Raw genomic sequence first — 18,239 nt, 5'->3', positions numbered from 1 at the left:
TACACACTTCACCACTTAGTTCTCCAAAATGGAAGTACTCACAGAGAAAAGACCCCTACAGTGGAAGAGGGGAGGAATAGGGAGCGGCCACCAGCAGGAGGGATTCAAACTGAATTTAAAGAAATCCAAGAAACAAGGAGACAGAAATGAGGGGAAAGTGCATTATAGCAATGGGAGGGAATCATTGAAAAGACATGGAGGCAGGAGAAGGAATATTGCTGTTGCTATTTTTCCTTCATGCTCAAAGAAGATTAAAATGACATCATGATATCAATGTATCCAGCTGTGGCTGATCATACCAATATGAGTTCAGAAGGCTTTACTATAGGTTGGGCAGAAATAGTTCATATAAATGGAATGGATTATGTCTTTTGACTCATGCATAAATTAGATTTAAGTGAGGCAGAGTTATGAAGGTTCTCTGTCTTGCTCTCTCTTCCAGAATAATTGGAGCTCAATGATAAGACAAAAGCCAAGATGGCTCTGGGTGTAGTAGATGACCTTGGTGCCATTTATATCTGAACAAGCTCTAAGCACTCCATAGTGCTTTCTTCATCTGCCTTCATGGCAATTGGAACAAGTTTTTCTTGACTGCCCATTCACCCGTGAGAAGTCTTTGAATGTTTGGGGTAGGCATCCCCCTAACTCACTGATAGGTTTGAAGCTTGTTGATTACCCTCAACGTGGTTTATCCTGTCTGCCAAGACAGTTTACCAGGGTGTCACCACCACCACCACCACCACCAACAGCAACAACAGCAAAACAAAACCAAAAATAACAGACAATCTTAGCCTAAGGACATTCTGTTTAGCTTTTGGCTTTCCTTGGAATTGTGGCTCATATTCTCAGCTGTCACTAAAGAGGTCCTTTTCAGGGAAAGGTTCTATAGACCTTGCACCTCAATAAACAAGAATTTGATGGCCAACAAGGAATCTGAAGAGATCAAACCTAGAAGCAAGCAGCAGAGAGAGGCTTGAAAGCCACAAGACCAGTGTAGGCACCTATCCAACAGTGAAAATGTTCTTTTCTCCTAAATTTCCTCTTTTAAGTTCAACAAAACAGCAACAACAATACTCTCACATGGAGGCCCTTGTCTTATTTGATTCCTTTTGTGACCCATTATAATACTCAATTTCTGAGGAGAAATGTGTATACTCTATTAAAATATAAATACTTCATCCTTGGTTAGTCTCTTCTCATTGTTCACTCATACTTATCTTTTTTTAATCTTTCTCTTGAGTCCTGTTCTTGTATTTCACAGCTCCCACTCAACTCTAATCTTCTCATCGGGAATATTTGGAAGTCTTCTTTTTAATTAATTATTTTTCTTCATAATTATATTCAGTATTTATTGGTAAATTGTTCTTAATTATGTTATAATCTTTTTTGTTTATAATATTTTGCCGTTTTGAATATCATATTCCAAGATATCCAATTCTTTATTGTGGTAGCTGATAAATCTTGTGTAATCCTGACTATGGATCCTTAGTACTTAAATAATGATTTTTGGTTGCTTACAGTACTTTTTCTTGGACCTTGAAAGTCTGGATTTTACCTAGGATGTTCCTTGGAGTTTTCATTTTGATTTTTTTTCAAGGGATAACTAGTGGATTTTATTTTCATATTTCCTTCTGATTCTTTGTGATCTGAACAGTTTTATTTTATAATTTTTTTTGAAATGTGATATCAAGGCTCTTAGGGATCATATATTTCAGGTATCTTTCCTTAATCTGTTTTCCAGGTTATTTGTTTTATATGTAATACTTTACATTTTCTTTATTTTTTCAATCTTTTGACTTTGTTTAATATTTCTTGTTCTTTCATGGCTTCATTCATTAGATATATCATTCTACTTTGTAATGAATCTATTACTTGGGTAAAGTTTTGTACCTTTTATTCTAAGATGTTAATTTTCTTTCAGAGTATATCTTCCATCACTCTCTTTTCATTATTTTTCTTTTAACACTCTCATTTCTTTTATAAAATAATTAACTCTTCAGAAAAAAAAAACAAAAACCTCTTTCTTCTTTCCTTTTAGGAATTCTAATTAAATCTATGCACAAACTGTATTTTTCTTTGAGACATTGATTGTAGAACTTTTGGAGTCATTCCCTTCTTGATTTTTACCTTCAGTGTCCTCTTTACCATATAAGCACTTTATAACTTCTTTTTCTTTCTTTCTTTTTATTGTTTGGCCAGTTTTCCAGCCTAACTTCTTAAATTTAGAATTTATGTTTGGAACAGGTTTTGTGAACATTTGAAAGTAATGTCTGGGCTTCATTTTGTCCCAGTTTGTATTCTTTTATGTTCTACTTCTGACTTCTCCATTCTTGAATACTGTGTTTTTTAAGGATATCAAGGGCAGCTAAGATTCAAGACCTGGATGTTTTCAGCACATCCAAGTGGTCTGATTAGGGTGAAGTTTGATTGATGCCTTTGTAGTCTGAACTAGGTACACTCTTGAACTAGATTTTTGTTTGAGCAATACAAATGTGTGTTTATTCCTGATTGTAGCAACACTCTGCTAGCTGGAAACTTTGGAGATTTTGAGCGACAGATATACCGTCTCTGCCTGGTTATTTCAATGAAAATTTCAGATGGAGCTAGGGATTGGATATAAGATCTTACTTCACTTCTCAGTTTAAAACTGCACAGTTACTGCTTTAGTCTTCTCCTGGTCCTTGCAAAGTATCAACCCTAAAGCCCAGTACTGATTCCCACCTGGGACCCATGGGCACAGGTTTTCTTAATCTGTACTGGTTTTCTATCCCCACTATGAAGCATCATGGCTGCCAATTTACATTCATGTTTTGTAACTCATATTCTAAGCAGTTAATTTTCTTTAAAGAAAAAGAAAAATCAGGACCTTGCATCAGGACCCTCTAGGCTGGATCAGCAACAACTTCCTACTGAATCACTGAGATTTGTATATTCAACACCTCAACTCCCTCAGGCTCCCCTGTGATTGGAGGGCTGGAGAGTGACACAGTGCTTTTCCCTAAGCTTTCCTTTATATAAATCTGTGATCTGGACATTCCAGCTAATTTTACATCAGCATCTCCATATGCTTTATACCCCATGGGATATGATTCCCCTGTGTTAGGTGCCCCTTAGCACCTCCCACAACCGCCCCACACTTCCCAGCTTCCTTTTTTTTTTTTTTTTTTTTTTTTTTTTTTTTTAGCGAGGCAATTGGGGTTAAGTGACTTGCCCAGGGTCACACAGCTAGTAAGTGTTAAGTGTCTGAGGCTGGATTTGAACTCAGGTACTCCTGACTCCAGGGCCGGTGCTCTATCCACTGCGCCATCTAGCTGCCCCTCCAGCTACCTTTTATATATTATCTATCCCCATTATATTGTAAGCTCCTTGAAGGCAGAGACTCTCTCCTTTTCTTATTTGTATTCCCAGCACTTAGCACAGTGTCTGGCCCATCATGCATACTTTGTAAATGCTTCCTGTTTTGCCTATAGTTATCAAACAGAACTGAAAAGTTTTGCCTCAGATTCAGGCTCTAATTCAATCCTTTCACTGGAAGAATCCATATGGCACTCTCAGGCTAGGGCCGATTCGTAGTGTCCAAAGGCCTCAATCTTTTTTCCTTTTGCTGACCTGGAATAAAGAAATGACTCACTGTGGTTTTTCTTTGGGTTTTACAATAAGCACTCAGTTGGGTGTCTCTTCTAGGTACTGGAGGACTCTTGTATAAGAGATCTAGATCTACTGCTTCCTCCTACTTCACCATCTTGGATGGTCTCTCCAGCAGTGACAATATGAGACTCAAATGAAATTCCACCTGGCTGAGACTCCCACCATAACCACATGTCTGGCAGAGAACATCCCACTAGAAAACATCAATCTTGATATACCTGCCTCTGTATGAATCTTTAATTTTATTTTCCTTTTAAAATAGGTATCTGTTGACCAACTTTAAAAAAATTACATTAATTATTTAGCTGCTAAAATTATCTCCCATTTTCCCCTTCCACTTATTAAAATGAAAAACCAAGGGACTCAAACAATTCCCTTACTCAGGAAATTGAGCCCCAGAGTAGGGAAGAAATATAGACTACAATACCAGACAACCTTAATTTGAAGGAAAGGTCCCAGAGTGGCATTGTTTAAAACTTATAAAGTATTATATTTTGCAGAGGGTGAATTTTTTTTCAGAAATGTGAAATTGTATGTCATAACACTTTAACATCATACTTTCCACTAAAAGAGTACTCACAAATATTAATCACTTGCCCTCTATTCCACTCCCTCTTGTCTTCCTTTTCTCTTTTCATTGTCCCTCTCTTATGTTTCCATCCTAATTCCCCTTTTCTTCCTCTTATTGAGTTTGCTTGTTCTTCATTTATTTGTTAGGTTTTTTCCCACTGAAATCAGATAGAGTTCATTAGAGATAATAGGACTGGATATGTAAATTTGGGGATCACCTGCATAGAGATAATAATTGAACCCATAATGGGATAAAATGACCAGCAAAAAAAGCATACTTGTGAAGGGTACAAACTAGAGAATCAGTCTTCTTAGAAATGTTTGTAAATTAATTAAGCTAACCTTACATTGAGATGTATTGAGGGGGTGGGAATCTGTATTAATATCAGAGGTGGGGAGAGATATTTTTTTCCTCTGTGGATGATTAGGTCAGGCTTTGGGGTAATAGAATCTACCATGTTCCAGAGCTTCTTGCAATAGTGCCAAATTGGAAAACTTGGAAGACTTCACCATTCATAAGGAGTTTAATATTTCTACTGTTGTTATTTTTGTTGTTACATTTGTTGATGATATTACTATTGCTAATAATAATGATAGCTAACACATATATCATTGTCTTATAAAGATATTTATGAATATCTCATTTTTCTTCACAAACTTGGAAAGGAAGTTCTATTATTATCACCATTTTACAGGTGAGGAAACTGAGGTATACAAAGGTTAAATGTATAACCCATGATCACATGGCTAGTAGATACATATCTAAATTTGAACTCAGTTCTTCCTGAGTCCAGTTCAATTAGCTGAATCATCTTCACAATAGTGGCAGACACCTAAAGACAGATCTAGGTCTAAAGACCTAGAGACAAACAGACAGATAGGTAGATAGACAATAAATACAGCATTTAGTAAGTACATCCAACATACTATATATGTATACTTTGCTAATGTTGGAGATACAGATATAAACATGCAAGACAGCCCCTTCCCTCAAAGATCTTGGATTCTAATGTTGGGAACATAACATATAAAGGATGCTAGAAGATAGGGAGGAGGGTATTAAATCTGTGGCATGGCAAGGAAATAGTTAAGAGGCCTAAGCCCCAGCAAAAAGGTAAAAACTTACCTATAAGAACTGGGGGACCTAGAGACAGGCTCCAAAGTTCTAGTGGAAGGAATATGAAAATATTCACAAAGCACTGAGGATGCGCATAGACTGTTTTCATAAAAATATTTATTTGTGTATGTTATGTATGCATGCATGAGAAAGCATGGAGAAAGTAGACATGCCAATAGTTGATGTTTTCTAAGTCATTTGGGGGGGTATTAAATTCTGAGACTTTTTTTTTTTACCCTTCTGATATCTTCCCCAATAATGTTATTAGCCTCCTAGTTGTGTTGCAACTTGCCTAGATATCCTCCCTTTATACTTTGCTCAGCTAACTTTTTTTTTCTTATTTTTTTTTTTACTTCTATTTCTACTTACCTTTAGCAATCTGGATCTTTTATGTTGTCATTTAAGTATTACTTCTCGACTTTCTTGATGATGAAACAAGATATTTTTCATATTTCATTTTTCTTCTAAAGATGACTTCATTTATTTGGGTCTCTCATCAAACTTCCTTTAAATTATCTTTATCTTTTATTGATTTTTTTTGTGTGGAGCAATGGGAGTTAAGTGACTTTCCCAGGGTCACACAGCTAGTAAGTGTCAAGTGTCTGAAGCCGGATTTGGACTCAGGTACTCCTGATTCCAGGGCCGGTGCTTTAGCCACTGCGCCACCTAGCTGCCCCTTTTATTGATTTTTAATGAAGAGATGCTGAACATAATTTTCATCATCCTTGTTGTTGTTGTTGCTGTTGTGGCTTATCCTTTGTTCTCAAGGAAGACCATGACATTGCGGTGATGTCATGACTTGCAGTGAATTGCATTGAAGTGAGGCAGGGCTATGTAAAATCATCAACCTCACTCTCTCCTCCAAAGACACCTGGGTCCAGTGGCAAGATAGATATCAGGATGACTGGAGATGGCCACAGATGTTTAAAGCAATTGAGTTAAGTGACCTGCCCAGGGTCACACAGCTGGTAAGTCTGAGGTCCTCCTGACTCCAGGACCAGTATTCTAACCACTACATAACCTAGCTGCCCCATTATCTTCTTACCACTAGGTAAACTAATTCTAAACTATTATTGTCGTTGGCAGCCACCTACCTTGGCTAGATGAATAAATTAAATGATTGTTGACTGAAACACTTTTATCTTCTTTTGGTCTTTTTGTTAGGAAAAGTAAATTTACCACTGTCGAGCTTCTATATGATATTATTGTAATAGATATCTATCTATAGTCTTAACTTTCACCCATGCCAAATTTTTCACAAGAAACAGAAAACAACATAAGAAAAAAATAAATAAATGGTAAATTGGGAAGCATGAATGATATTCTATTATCAATGACGACAAAAGAAAGACCAATAGAGTACAGAAGAGTTTGGAATGGTTCATGAAATAGATTGCATTTGCCAATTTGGATAATTTTTGAGAGAAGTGACTGTTATATTGCAAGCATGGAGTAACAACAGAATGAACAAAGGTGTAAAGAGAATAACAAACATTACTGACAAAAACAATATTTTTGTATTCAGGACCTTTGAGGAAAAGTGTCATATGTGTAAGTCATATGTAACAGAACCCCAACATGACAAAAACTTGACTTTTGTTACTATTTAGTCCATATACATTTACTAAATGCCTACTATGTGCACTGTGCTAAGTGCTGGGGGTACACAAAGAGGCAAAAGACAGTCTCTGATCTCAAAGAGCTCACAATCTAATACATTACAGTGAGATCTATGTTGAAAAGAAGTGAGGTTTACTTATCTGGGCAAAGCAAAACAGGCAGATATAGTCAAACTGAGTGAGTTTAAAAAAAAAACTCTCAAAAGAAGTAATAATTTGTTCGGTCAGAAACCAAGAACCTCATCATTGGCTGCCTCCTTAAGTCAGAATAGCAAGTTTGTCTTGCTTTCACTTTATGATATGGCTCTTCTACAAGGGAAGATTCATGTGCATACTTCATACGCCCTGCCCTTCTAATCCAAATAACAGATGGCACTGTTATGTCTCCTAATATTCCTTCAGCTATCCACACTGTTGGCAGCTATTTTGCCCTTCTTGCCAAACGGACTTTAAAGTCCAGACTTGCCTGTTTTCCTTTATATACAAACTCCCTTTTTATTGTGGGACAAATCACAAATTCAGGTCTCTAAGTACCATGTGGTTTCCAGAACAAGAGCTATGAAAGGAGCCAAGCTCCCCCTGGAAATGTCATTATGAGGCTGACACTTCACTTTGCAAGGGCAGGTGGTATAGTGAAGCTGGATTAAATCACGCCACCACCTGAGGGTTCAAAGACTGCAATGTATCACTCCTTTCTGTTACTCTACATATACTCTATTTTCTCATTCTATTTTGATATGCCATGTGGTGTCTCTAGAATATCAGATACAAAATTTGTCAGAGTACAAAATAGGGTTCTCAAAGGAAATTTATTTTCTTTTGACAGCTTGTATACCCTAAAACTGATTAACTTAAATTCCCATAAGTATGTATTTTCTATTTGTGTGTTTCCCTAGGTCCAATTAGTTATAATGTAGTCCCTGGCTTCTAGGAACATGTGATTGGAAGGACACCTTTATTCAACTGATCCTTCTTAAATATCTGTATAAAATAAAAGAATGGTGTGTGTGTTTCTAAAAAAGTTGGAGAAAAATTTGCAATCTGGCAGGACAAAGAACATTAACAATACAGGGGACCCTATATAAGAGTCAAATGAGTATAATTGTTTAAGAAGCTTGGAGTAGGGAGAGGACATTATGTATTGCAGTAGTTTGTGAAGACTTCATGGAAGATATGATATGGTATATAAGTAGGGTCTTGAAGGAATGGATGGCATTAGGATGGAGAAGAGGACTGAGAAAGTAATTTCAAGTATAGGATTGGAAAACTTCTGGTATGTTTTTATGTACCTTTAGTGAATGAATCTGTCTGGAGCAGTGGGAACACATAAAACAGTAGTAGGTTATAAAAGTAAGTTGGAACCATATTGTGGAGAATCTGAAATATCATGCAAAGAGTTAAACCTTAGACCTAAAGACAATGAAAACCACTATTTTTTCCACCACAGTGTAGCATTAATTTATTTTTTATTTAATTTAAAAACATGTCCTTATTACTATGACTTAGCAAATGTCATCATCATTATTTCCCATACATTAGATAATATATGTTTCTATTTGCGTGTTTCCCTAGGCCCAGTTAATTCAAAGAACAGAAATAAGAACTCCATATACATCTGAGTCATTCACGGAAATTATATTTTAAATTTAATTTGTATCAGCCCCACTCTAGTTCTGTCTATGCTTCTGAACATTCTTCTGCTCTATTCTGTATCTTTTAAAATAATAATAATAATGTCTACAAAATGAAGTCTTTTTAAAAAAATTCATCCTCACAATAATCCTGAGATGATGGTATTATTATTCCCATTTTCCAGATGAGAAAACTGAGGCAAATAGGGATTGCATGACTACTCACACAGCTACTAAATATCTAAGGCAGGTTGAACGAATTTCATTATGCCACCTAAATGCCTAAATGTTTCACAGACTTTCCTTCCCCCCCATCCTATCTCTACCCCCTTCCTATTTTCTCCATTAGTCTTACACTCCCTGAAAAAAAATCTCACTCATAAAAAAGGATAGTTTAAAAAAAATCACACATCTGTCTGAAAAGATGCAACTTATTTTGTACTTCAACCCATCACCTCAGTATAATTCATCATCAGGCCTTTGGAGCCATGATTACTCAGATAACAATCCTTGAGTTTTCCATAATTGTTTTCCCTTAAAAAATATTTTTTTTACTGGTTCTACTCACTACAGTCTCTGTTGATTCATTAAAATTTGCTCTTCTGGCCCCCAGTAGATGACCAACAATGTTTTTGGTTTTTTTCCCCCTAGTTCCTGGCTACAACAAAAGTGTCTCTATGAACATAATTGTAGACTTGTCTCCTTTTTAAGGAAAATGGATATATCAGCCATATTTTCATTCTTCTCTAGGCTTGACTCTCAGTACTTTCTCTACCATAACCCTAGGAATGCCTTCTCGCCTCACTGTCTTTTCAGGGTATTTTTTGTTTTGTTTGTTTTTTAATATGTTGTCTTTCCCCATTAGAATGTAAATTCCTTGAGGGCAAGAGCCATCTTTCCTTTTGCTTATGGGAATTACAAATATCCCTAGTACATACCACAGCATTTGGCACATAATAAGCATTTAATAAATGTTCCTTGTTGTTTTTCTTTCCCAGCCACCCCTGGTGCTTCTGGCCTTCTGTGTGTGTGTGTGTGTGTGTGTGTGTGTGAGAGAGAAATTCTGGACTGGATGAAGGAACTTATTTTTGTTTGCTTTTATTTTTCTTTATGTTTGCTATGAGGCTGTTTTCAGGTGTTTTCCAGGATTTATGTGGGAGAACTACAAGCTTTTACCATCATCATCTTAATCTTAAATATCCTAAAAGTTTTTGATGAGGAAAGTAACAGGATGAAAGCATTATTTAGAAAGTTTGATCTGGTGATTGGGTGAAGAATTAATCAATAAAATAGTAGGCTGTAAGAATATTTTGAATATGAAATTAAAAGGGCTTTGAGTAAGGTCATAACAATGAGGGATTTTAGGGGAAATAATGAGAATGATAAACATTATAATGAAAAAAATTTACAGCATTTGTTATCCAATTTGGCAAAGGGCTAATACAAGGAGGTTGTGCATAACTTTAAACATGTCTCTATTACGTTGAATCTGAAAACTGGGAAAATGTTGATCCTTTATATTGAAGTAAGAGAACATGTTTAGGGCAGGTTGGTAAGCTCTATTATGAATGTTTTGTGTTTGTGATATTGATGGGACATTCTAGTAGAACTGTACCTGAAAGTAACAGAAGTGGAATTCAGGAAATTTGTTCAGGATGAAGATAAATGTTAAAACAGTTTGCTTATTTTCAGTTACTTTTTTGATATACAATTACTTAACATTTAAGAATAATTATTATCATCATTATTATTAAATATAATAATAATAAATTAATCTAGTTACATTAAGATTTCAGATTGTAAAATGCTAATGTTAATGTAAATGTAAAGTGTTCTTCTCAAATGAGGTATCTCCCATGAACATGTGATAGTCATTTAAGATTTCAAGATAGATAGATTTCATGAAGATTTGTCATATTGATCAACTGAGTACCAAAATCAATCAATGCATTAAACAGGAGCAATGTACTTAGACATTTCCAAAGGGTCTTGGGAGGTGTCTTAGACAATGTTCAGATAGACATGGTATGCCTTCTGGTCTGGTTTTTGGATAGCATTTTGCTTATTGAAGGTACATAGTGTTGTATTCAGTCTCAGATGTGTAAGTTGTCTTGGTTGGCTTTGCTTTGTCAGTTTCTCTTCAACATATGCAGTAATGCTCTTTGGTTGGGTGGTAAGATGAGGAGGAATGAAAGCAAGTTTGTATTGAGAAATGATTATGATATAAAAAAGAAGACTGGCAAAATTTTCCTAAAGGAAAAATAGGTTAAAATCGGGAGCCAATGAGGCAAAACTTCTTCCATTTTGTTTCTAATCTGGCATTTACAACTCAGGAGAACTCCTCCCCACTGTGCCCCATCTTATTCCTTTCAGACTTGGCATTAGATTCCCCGGAGGCATCCTCTGGATGTGCTGTAATCTCCACTGATGAAGGCCTATATAATCAAGTCTCTATTTCCCCTTATGACACAAAAAATATTTTTTCTTTAAAGGTTAATTTGATTAAACAAGTCCAAAATTTCACCTCACACTATACAAATAGATAGCAATGGCAGCATCAGTTTTAGAGGACCTAGAGGAAGATAGACACATAAATTAATTGTTTGTGGGGTTGTGAATTAATGCTACCATTCTGAAGAGGAATTTGAAATTATACAAATAAAGTGATTTAATATATGTATACATTTGAATCAGGGATTAAACTATCAGACACATACGCCACAGATGTCATTGATAAGGAAAAGCTCCCATGTACACTGAATTATTTCTAAAACCACTTTTGTAATAGCAGGGGATTGGAAACAAAGTAAATGCCTATTATTTGGGGATTCCAAAACTAAAATATATCAATACATTTATCTTTAAAAATTATTTCAGCACAAACTTTGTGCTCTTTTTTTTCCTGTCCACATTCTCTAAGTCTTGTTCTAGTTTCCAAAATTGAAAATTAAAACTCTAAAGGATAAATTTCACTAATTATTATTAAAGACCTGTTGATATGGTATTTAACAGTTGGCCACTGCGAATTAAGCAAATAAGAGCAAATTAAGGCAGAGAAATCACATCTGGAAATAGGATTATGTAGCCTGCAGATAGGAGTAGAAAATTCCAATAAAATGGACAAAAGTAACATTTTATCAGCATTTAAGATGTGATAAAGTAACATCTTTGTATTTAGAAGTCATCTTTTGTTTTAAAGTCAAGTCATTTACTTAATTTGGAGCTGAATTTTAAATTTTAGAAAGAGAATAGAGTTAATCGGATTTTGATATCACTAAGAAGCCATATGGAGGTAATGGGATGTTTTTGTTCAGTCATTTCAACCATTTCTGATCCTTCATAAACCCATTTGGAGTTTTCTTGGTATAGACACTGCAGTGGTTTGCTTTTTCTTTTTCCAGCTCATCTTTAACAGATGAAGAAACTGAGGTAAATAGGGCTAAGTGACTTGCCTAGGGTCACACAGCTAGTGTCTGAGTCAATATTTTAACTCTAGAAGATGAGCCATCCTGACTCCAGACCTGGCACTCTATCCCCTGAGCCACCTAGGTGCCCAGGGGAATATGAACTTATTATTATTGAATAGAGAGAATTCTTGATGAGGAAATTCCCTCTACCAAAGCACATTGGCACATTATAGTTTAGAGAGTTCCTTAGCATGCTGAAAAGTTAACTGACTTGCAGGGTTCACTGAGTCAGCATGTGTCAGGAGGTGAAACTTGAACCTAGCCCTTCCTGGTTTTAAATACAGCTCTCTATTCACTACACTACATTGCTTCTCAACTCTCCTAAAAATCATCTGTTTAAACTGTTTGCTTATAATAGCATATTTTAAAACAAGAGACTTCAAAGACTTGTAAACTATGTGGAAGCTTCAAACTTAACTATAATTAATGCTTTTATTTCTAGAAGAGATGGAAGGTACTGAATGCAGTAAGAACAGTATAGAATCATAAAAATTGTTTATTTTAATTAAAAAAAAGAAAGAAATGACCATGTGAGAAATTTCAGTAAATTATATGTGTATAATAATACATATATATGGCAATTGGGGTTAAGTGACTTGCACAGGGTCACAGAGCTAAGAAGTGTCAAGTGTCTGAGGCCAGATTTGAACTCAGGTCCTCCTGAATCCAGGGCTGGTGCTCTATCCACTGTGCCATCTAGATGTCCTGATCAATGTTTTTTTAAGTGTGTATCTAATCAAAACCAAATTGGAAAAAAGTAAGAACATTTTTGACATACAAAAGTGTGACAAATGAAAGATATTTAGCTAAGCCATCAACAGTTTTTTTTAAAAAATGAAATAGATAAAAGTTCAGTTATCTATATAGAATGTCACAGTTTCTTTTTTTTTTCTTTTTTTAGTGAGGCAATTGGGGTTAAGTGACTTGCCCAGGGTCACACAGCTAGTAAGTGTTAAGTGTCTGAGGCCGGATTTGAACTCAGGTACTCCTGACTCCAGGGCTGGTGCTCTATCCACTGCGCACCTAGCTTCCCCAAATGTCACAGTTTCTTAAGGATGTTTAACTAATGTAATCAATGTCACAATGATGAAATACCCCATAAATCATTTCAGCTATGAATACTTGACTTCCTCTAAAGGAAAGATAAAGAAATCAAAAGCAACAACAATTTATAATATGAACTCATTTGCAAATCCTTACAGAGGATTATTGTGGAAAACTATAGAAAGCATCCCCTAATGAAACAGTGAAAAATAGTAGAAGTTAAAGAAGTTGAAACATTAATTTTAAAATATAGATTATTCCAAAAGTTTTTATGGGTGAAATGAGAATTTTTAAGCCAAATAATGAGGAGAAATCTATAATTATTTTCATAACCATTAATGACCATAGCATTTGTATTCTAACAATACAAACTTAAATGAGTTGCTTGAAAAAGTAGAAATTGTGAAACAAAACAAAAGAGCCACTTGGAGAAAACCAAATATACAAAAAGGAAATCAATACAGTATGTCACAGTTTTAAATGCATTGAGAGATCACTTCTAAAGACATTTGAAATAGATAAAGATAGCAAACACTTAAGATAAAAAAAGAATGTATGGGCCTTATTATCAAAAAATGCAACCAAGAAAATAACAATAACCACCAAGTCATTTCCCCTTCTTTAAGAGAAAAATTTTCAGGAAAAAAAAAAAAAACTCTTCACATGTGTCTAGAGTGTAATTGATCAATCATCTGAATGTTGTCTGATTCTTTGTGACTTCATTTTGGGGAATTTTCTTGGCAAAGATGCTGGAGTGGGGGGGGCAGCTAGATGGCGCAGTGGTTAAAGCACCGGCCCTGGATTCAGGAGTACCTGAGTTCAAATCCGGCCTCAGACACTTGACACTTACTAGCTGTGTGATCATGGGCAAGTCACTTAACCCCCATTGCCTAAAAAAAAAAAAAAAAAAAGATACTGGAGTAGTTTGCCATTCCCTTCTCCACATGATTTTACAGATGATGACCTGAAGCAAATTGGGTTAAGTGACTTTCCCAGAATCACACAGTGTTTGAGACCAGATTTGAAGTCATGAAGATGAGTCTTCCTAATTACAATCCTTGTACTCTATTCATTGTGCAACCTTCTTTGTTAAAGTACAAGAAGGGAACAGGGTTTTTGCAAATGATATTCTATAACAGATCACATTTTTCAAATGGCAATCAATTGAAAGTTTCAGACAATACATGATAATACCACACTATTAAAAAACAAACAAGCATGCTATCTGGTAGGGCAAAATGCCTAATTAGAGGTTCTTCAACAAAGTATTTACCAACCCCACATTAAAAATCACATACTGTTCCTTGAAAGATATAACATAGACAATTTTCACTTTCTGATCATTATCTTTCAAAACACATAGATCTATTTTCATTAAAAATATTTGGAACTATAATGAATGGTAGCTAATATAGAGTCCAAATCAAAATGCAATTCCCTAAAATTGGTGAGACCCTCCAAATGCTCTTCTCTTGTGAATTATGTGGTCATGACCATAACAGCAAACTCTGATACACTGAAGAATTCTTTAATGAGCTCAGTAAGTACTCAAGCATTTGTCCCAACCATCCACATGGAGAAAACCCATAAAAACAGAATTCCTAGTGTACAATATGTGATATACAATTGTATGGAAGATATTTAAAGATGAACCAGTTGTATCTCAGACAGATATTCTGAGTACACAATTAAGTAACTGCAGAATTGAGTGGATGATGGAAAGCAGTTTATATTGGTTTTCCAACCAATTATATATGCAGTGCTCTTATAAAATCTAAGTTTCTTCTTTAAACAAAGGACACTCTTAAAAACAAAAACAACCAAGCTTTTTGTTTTTCTGGTGATTCTGTATTGGTAAAAATCACATGTAATACTGTAGTGTATGAAGCAGGAATATGCTGGTAAATGTTTAACAATTGGCTCTTTGGGGGAAAACTTTGTACATGACACACTTTTCATTTTAATATGCTTTATTAATGTTTTCATCATTATTTCCTTGAGACTATACAAATTAAAAAAACAAAACAGTAAATTAAGTCGTAATTTTATACTGTTTGCCAATTTCTGAGGTATACAGGCTAACATAGGAAATGTAATGATTGAAACCTCTGAGTTAGTACAAGTTAGCTCCAGCATACCCCTGGTATGAAGAATTAATGTTTTAGTTGACAAAGGAATAATAATGTGGAAGGTGTATGTTTTTTTCAGAATGCGGTAGGTTTATGTTTCTTTTTTCCAGAAATTCATGTAAGCATGTAGTTATAGATCTATTTTTCTTGTTTCTCCATGTCCAAAAATAGTCTTGTTTTTGCCCTTGCCTTAATATATTGAGGCACTATTAAGTCAGCAACGAGAAATAAAGGCAGGATACCTAAAAGGAGCTAAACTGCCTCACTAGAACTTGCCTCAAAAGGTTTTATTTATGATAGTAACATTGTCATGTACAACTGAGAATCTTTCTTACCCAAGTGGAGAGAAGAGGGGAAAGAAGGAGTGAGCTCTGGATAATCTGTGGACAGCAGGACATAGAAGAGCCACCAGATGATGAAGAATAGTCAGAGATATATGAAAGTACCTGGATGGTGTAATATCAAGAAGGTCAAAGTGAAAAAGTTTCCGGATGAATAAAATAAATAGGAAGAAGGGTTGATCATGTTGGATGATGAAAAGTTAGTTGGAAAAATGGGGGGAAAATAGCAGTAAAAAAAGATTAGAGAAGAATTATTGTTTAAGGGAGCACTAGGCTCACCTCAAGAGTTTTACTTTTCAGGATAAGTATGAATTCTATAGGGTTTTTTTGGTTTGTTTCTTTTTTGTTTTGTTTTGTGTTTTTTTTTGGGGGGGGGAGCAGGGCAATGAGGGTTAAGTGACTTGCCCAGGGTCACAGAGCTAGTAAGTGTCAAGTGTCTGAGGCTGGATTTGAACTCAGGTCCTCCTGAATCAAGGGCCAGTGCTTTATCCACTGCATCACCTAGCTGCCCCTCTATGTGTTTTTTTAAAGGAAATGAGAAATAACCTTTACTAGCTAGATTGCTGACCAGGATAGTTTGAAAGAGGATCGCATGATCCTGTAAGAGGTAGAGAGAAAATGTAATCAAATCAGCCTTGAAAAGGAAAGGACACTTTTTTTTTTCCTTCTTGCACAACTTCTCTCAACTATATTCCCTTCTCTCCTCTGACACTGACACTACCCTGGTTGTGTGGATCACCTCACACCTAGACTATTGAAATAATATGCTGGTTGGTCTCCTTGTCTTAAGTCTTTCCCCATTCTAGTCTATCCTTCACTCAGTTGTCAATTTGATTTTATTCTATAATATCTGATCATTTCACTCTTGTATTCAATCAACTTCAGTGGCTCCCTAGCAGGATCTCTATCAATGTCAGTGGTTCTAGGGTCAAATATTCCATCTTTCATTTGACTCCTAAAGCCCAGAACATCCTGGGTCCTCCCTACCTTACCAGTCTTCTTACTTCTTACTATCTTCCAAGTCCTTAGTAATGAAGTGACACTGACCTTTGTGTTTCTTCTAGCGCAGAACACTATCTCTCTTCTGTATGAATTTATACAGGCTGCCTCCATGCCTGGAACTCTCTCCCTTAATGTTTCTACTTCCAAGCTTCCCTGGCTTTACAAATGTTAGCTAAAATCCCAGCTTCTAAAATGAGGCTTTCAAGCCAGCTAGGTGGCACAGTGGATAAAGCAACAGCCCTGGATTCAGGAGGACCTGAGTTCAAATCCAGACTTAGACACTTGACACTTACTAGCTGTGTGACCCTGGGCAAGTCACTTAACCCTCATTGACCCTCAAAAATAAATAAACAAACAAACAAATAAATAAATAAATATAAATAAATAAAAGAAGGCTTTCCTGATTCTCTTATTGTTATCTCCATGTAGATTGATAGATAGATTGATCTAGATATATAGACCTATATCTTCCCTAGATATAGATCTGTATCTCTATTGACCTATTGATAGCCATATCTATCTGTATCTATTGATCTATCTATATCTTATTTGCAAATACTCATTTGTATTTGTCTCTCCCATTAGATTGTAAGTGCCTTGTAAGTAAGAATTGTCTTTTCTTTCTATTCCCATTTCTTAGGACAGTAGTTGGCATATAGTAAGTGCTTAATATATGTTAATCAATTGGTGACTGCTCATTGACTATGAAGCAATAGGAAAGTGAGAGGCTAGAACAGAGACATGATATTTTCAGATAGAGATAAAGGAAATGAAGAGACTTATTCCTCTTGTTTCTGTGGAGAGCTGTAGATGTCAAACAGCATATTTCATATTTGATCCTGGAGCCAGTGAAGTTGATAGCACAAAGTAAACAAGGATCAATAGCATTTATATATGGAAAGAGGAGAAATTGTCGAATGATAGATGACAATTTTGATTTATGGTCACTACCAATCAATCATTTATCATCACAATAAAAAAGCTATTAAAGTTCTAGTAATGCCAAAAGAAGGTTGAAATCATTCTTTAAGTGTTATGGAGTTATTGCTTATGCCCCTAAATGTCAAAGTACAAAGGTCAAATGTAGTATCCAAATACAATATTATGTTCCTTTGCTTATGAGATGATATTTCCAGGAAAATGTAGGAAAATTTCCTGACTTCATCTCCTATAGCCCTAGAAGAATCCCACTCATTAAACCCAATGTTCATTTATTATGTGATTGCTCTGTGCAAGGCACTGTTCTGGATACTAAAAGTATTTTTTTTTTAAAATGTCATACCACCTGCTTTCACGGAAGTTAAATTTTTTTTTCTTATAGAAAAGGGGGTAAAATGTGACACAGCTATGCCCAATACAATCTCATTATTTATTTAGGAGAGATACAAAGACCTCTAAGAAAATAAGAGGAATTTTTTAAAAAAAGAGAAAACAAGAGGAATAGATAATTTTCAGTTTAAAATTTAGTGTTCTTAGATCCAAGGATTACAAATTGGAGGCGTCCAGTGCCCCAGAATTTGATCTTGAGAGTCCACACATATTCCTAAAATATTTCAAATACTGCAATGAAGTGCTCACATATGTTCTGTGCCACTGAAGTCATGGTCCTCCAATCCATTCAGTGAGAGGTGATACATGACGTTAAATTTGTTTTGTGAAATCTGCAAAGAG

Source organism: Dromiciops gliroides, chromosome 6 (genome assembly GCF_019393635.1).
Source record: "Dromiciops gliroides isolate mDroGli1 chromosome 6, mDroGli1.pri, whole genome shotgun sequence".
Lineage (NCBI taxonomy): Eukaryota > Metazoa > Chordata > Mammalia > Microbiotheria > Microbiotheriidae > Dromiciops > Dromiciops gliroides.
The sequence above is the reverse complement of the archived record's forward strand: the minus strand, read 5'-3'. Positions refer to the sequence as shown.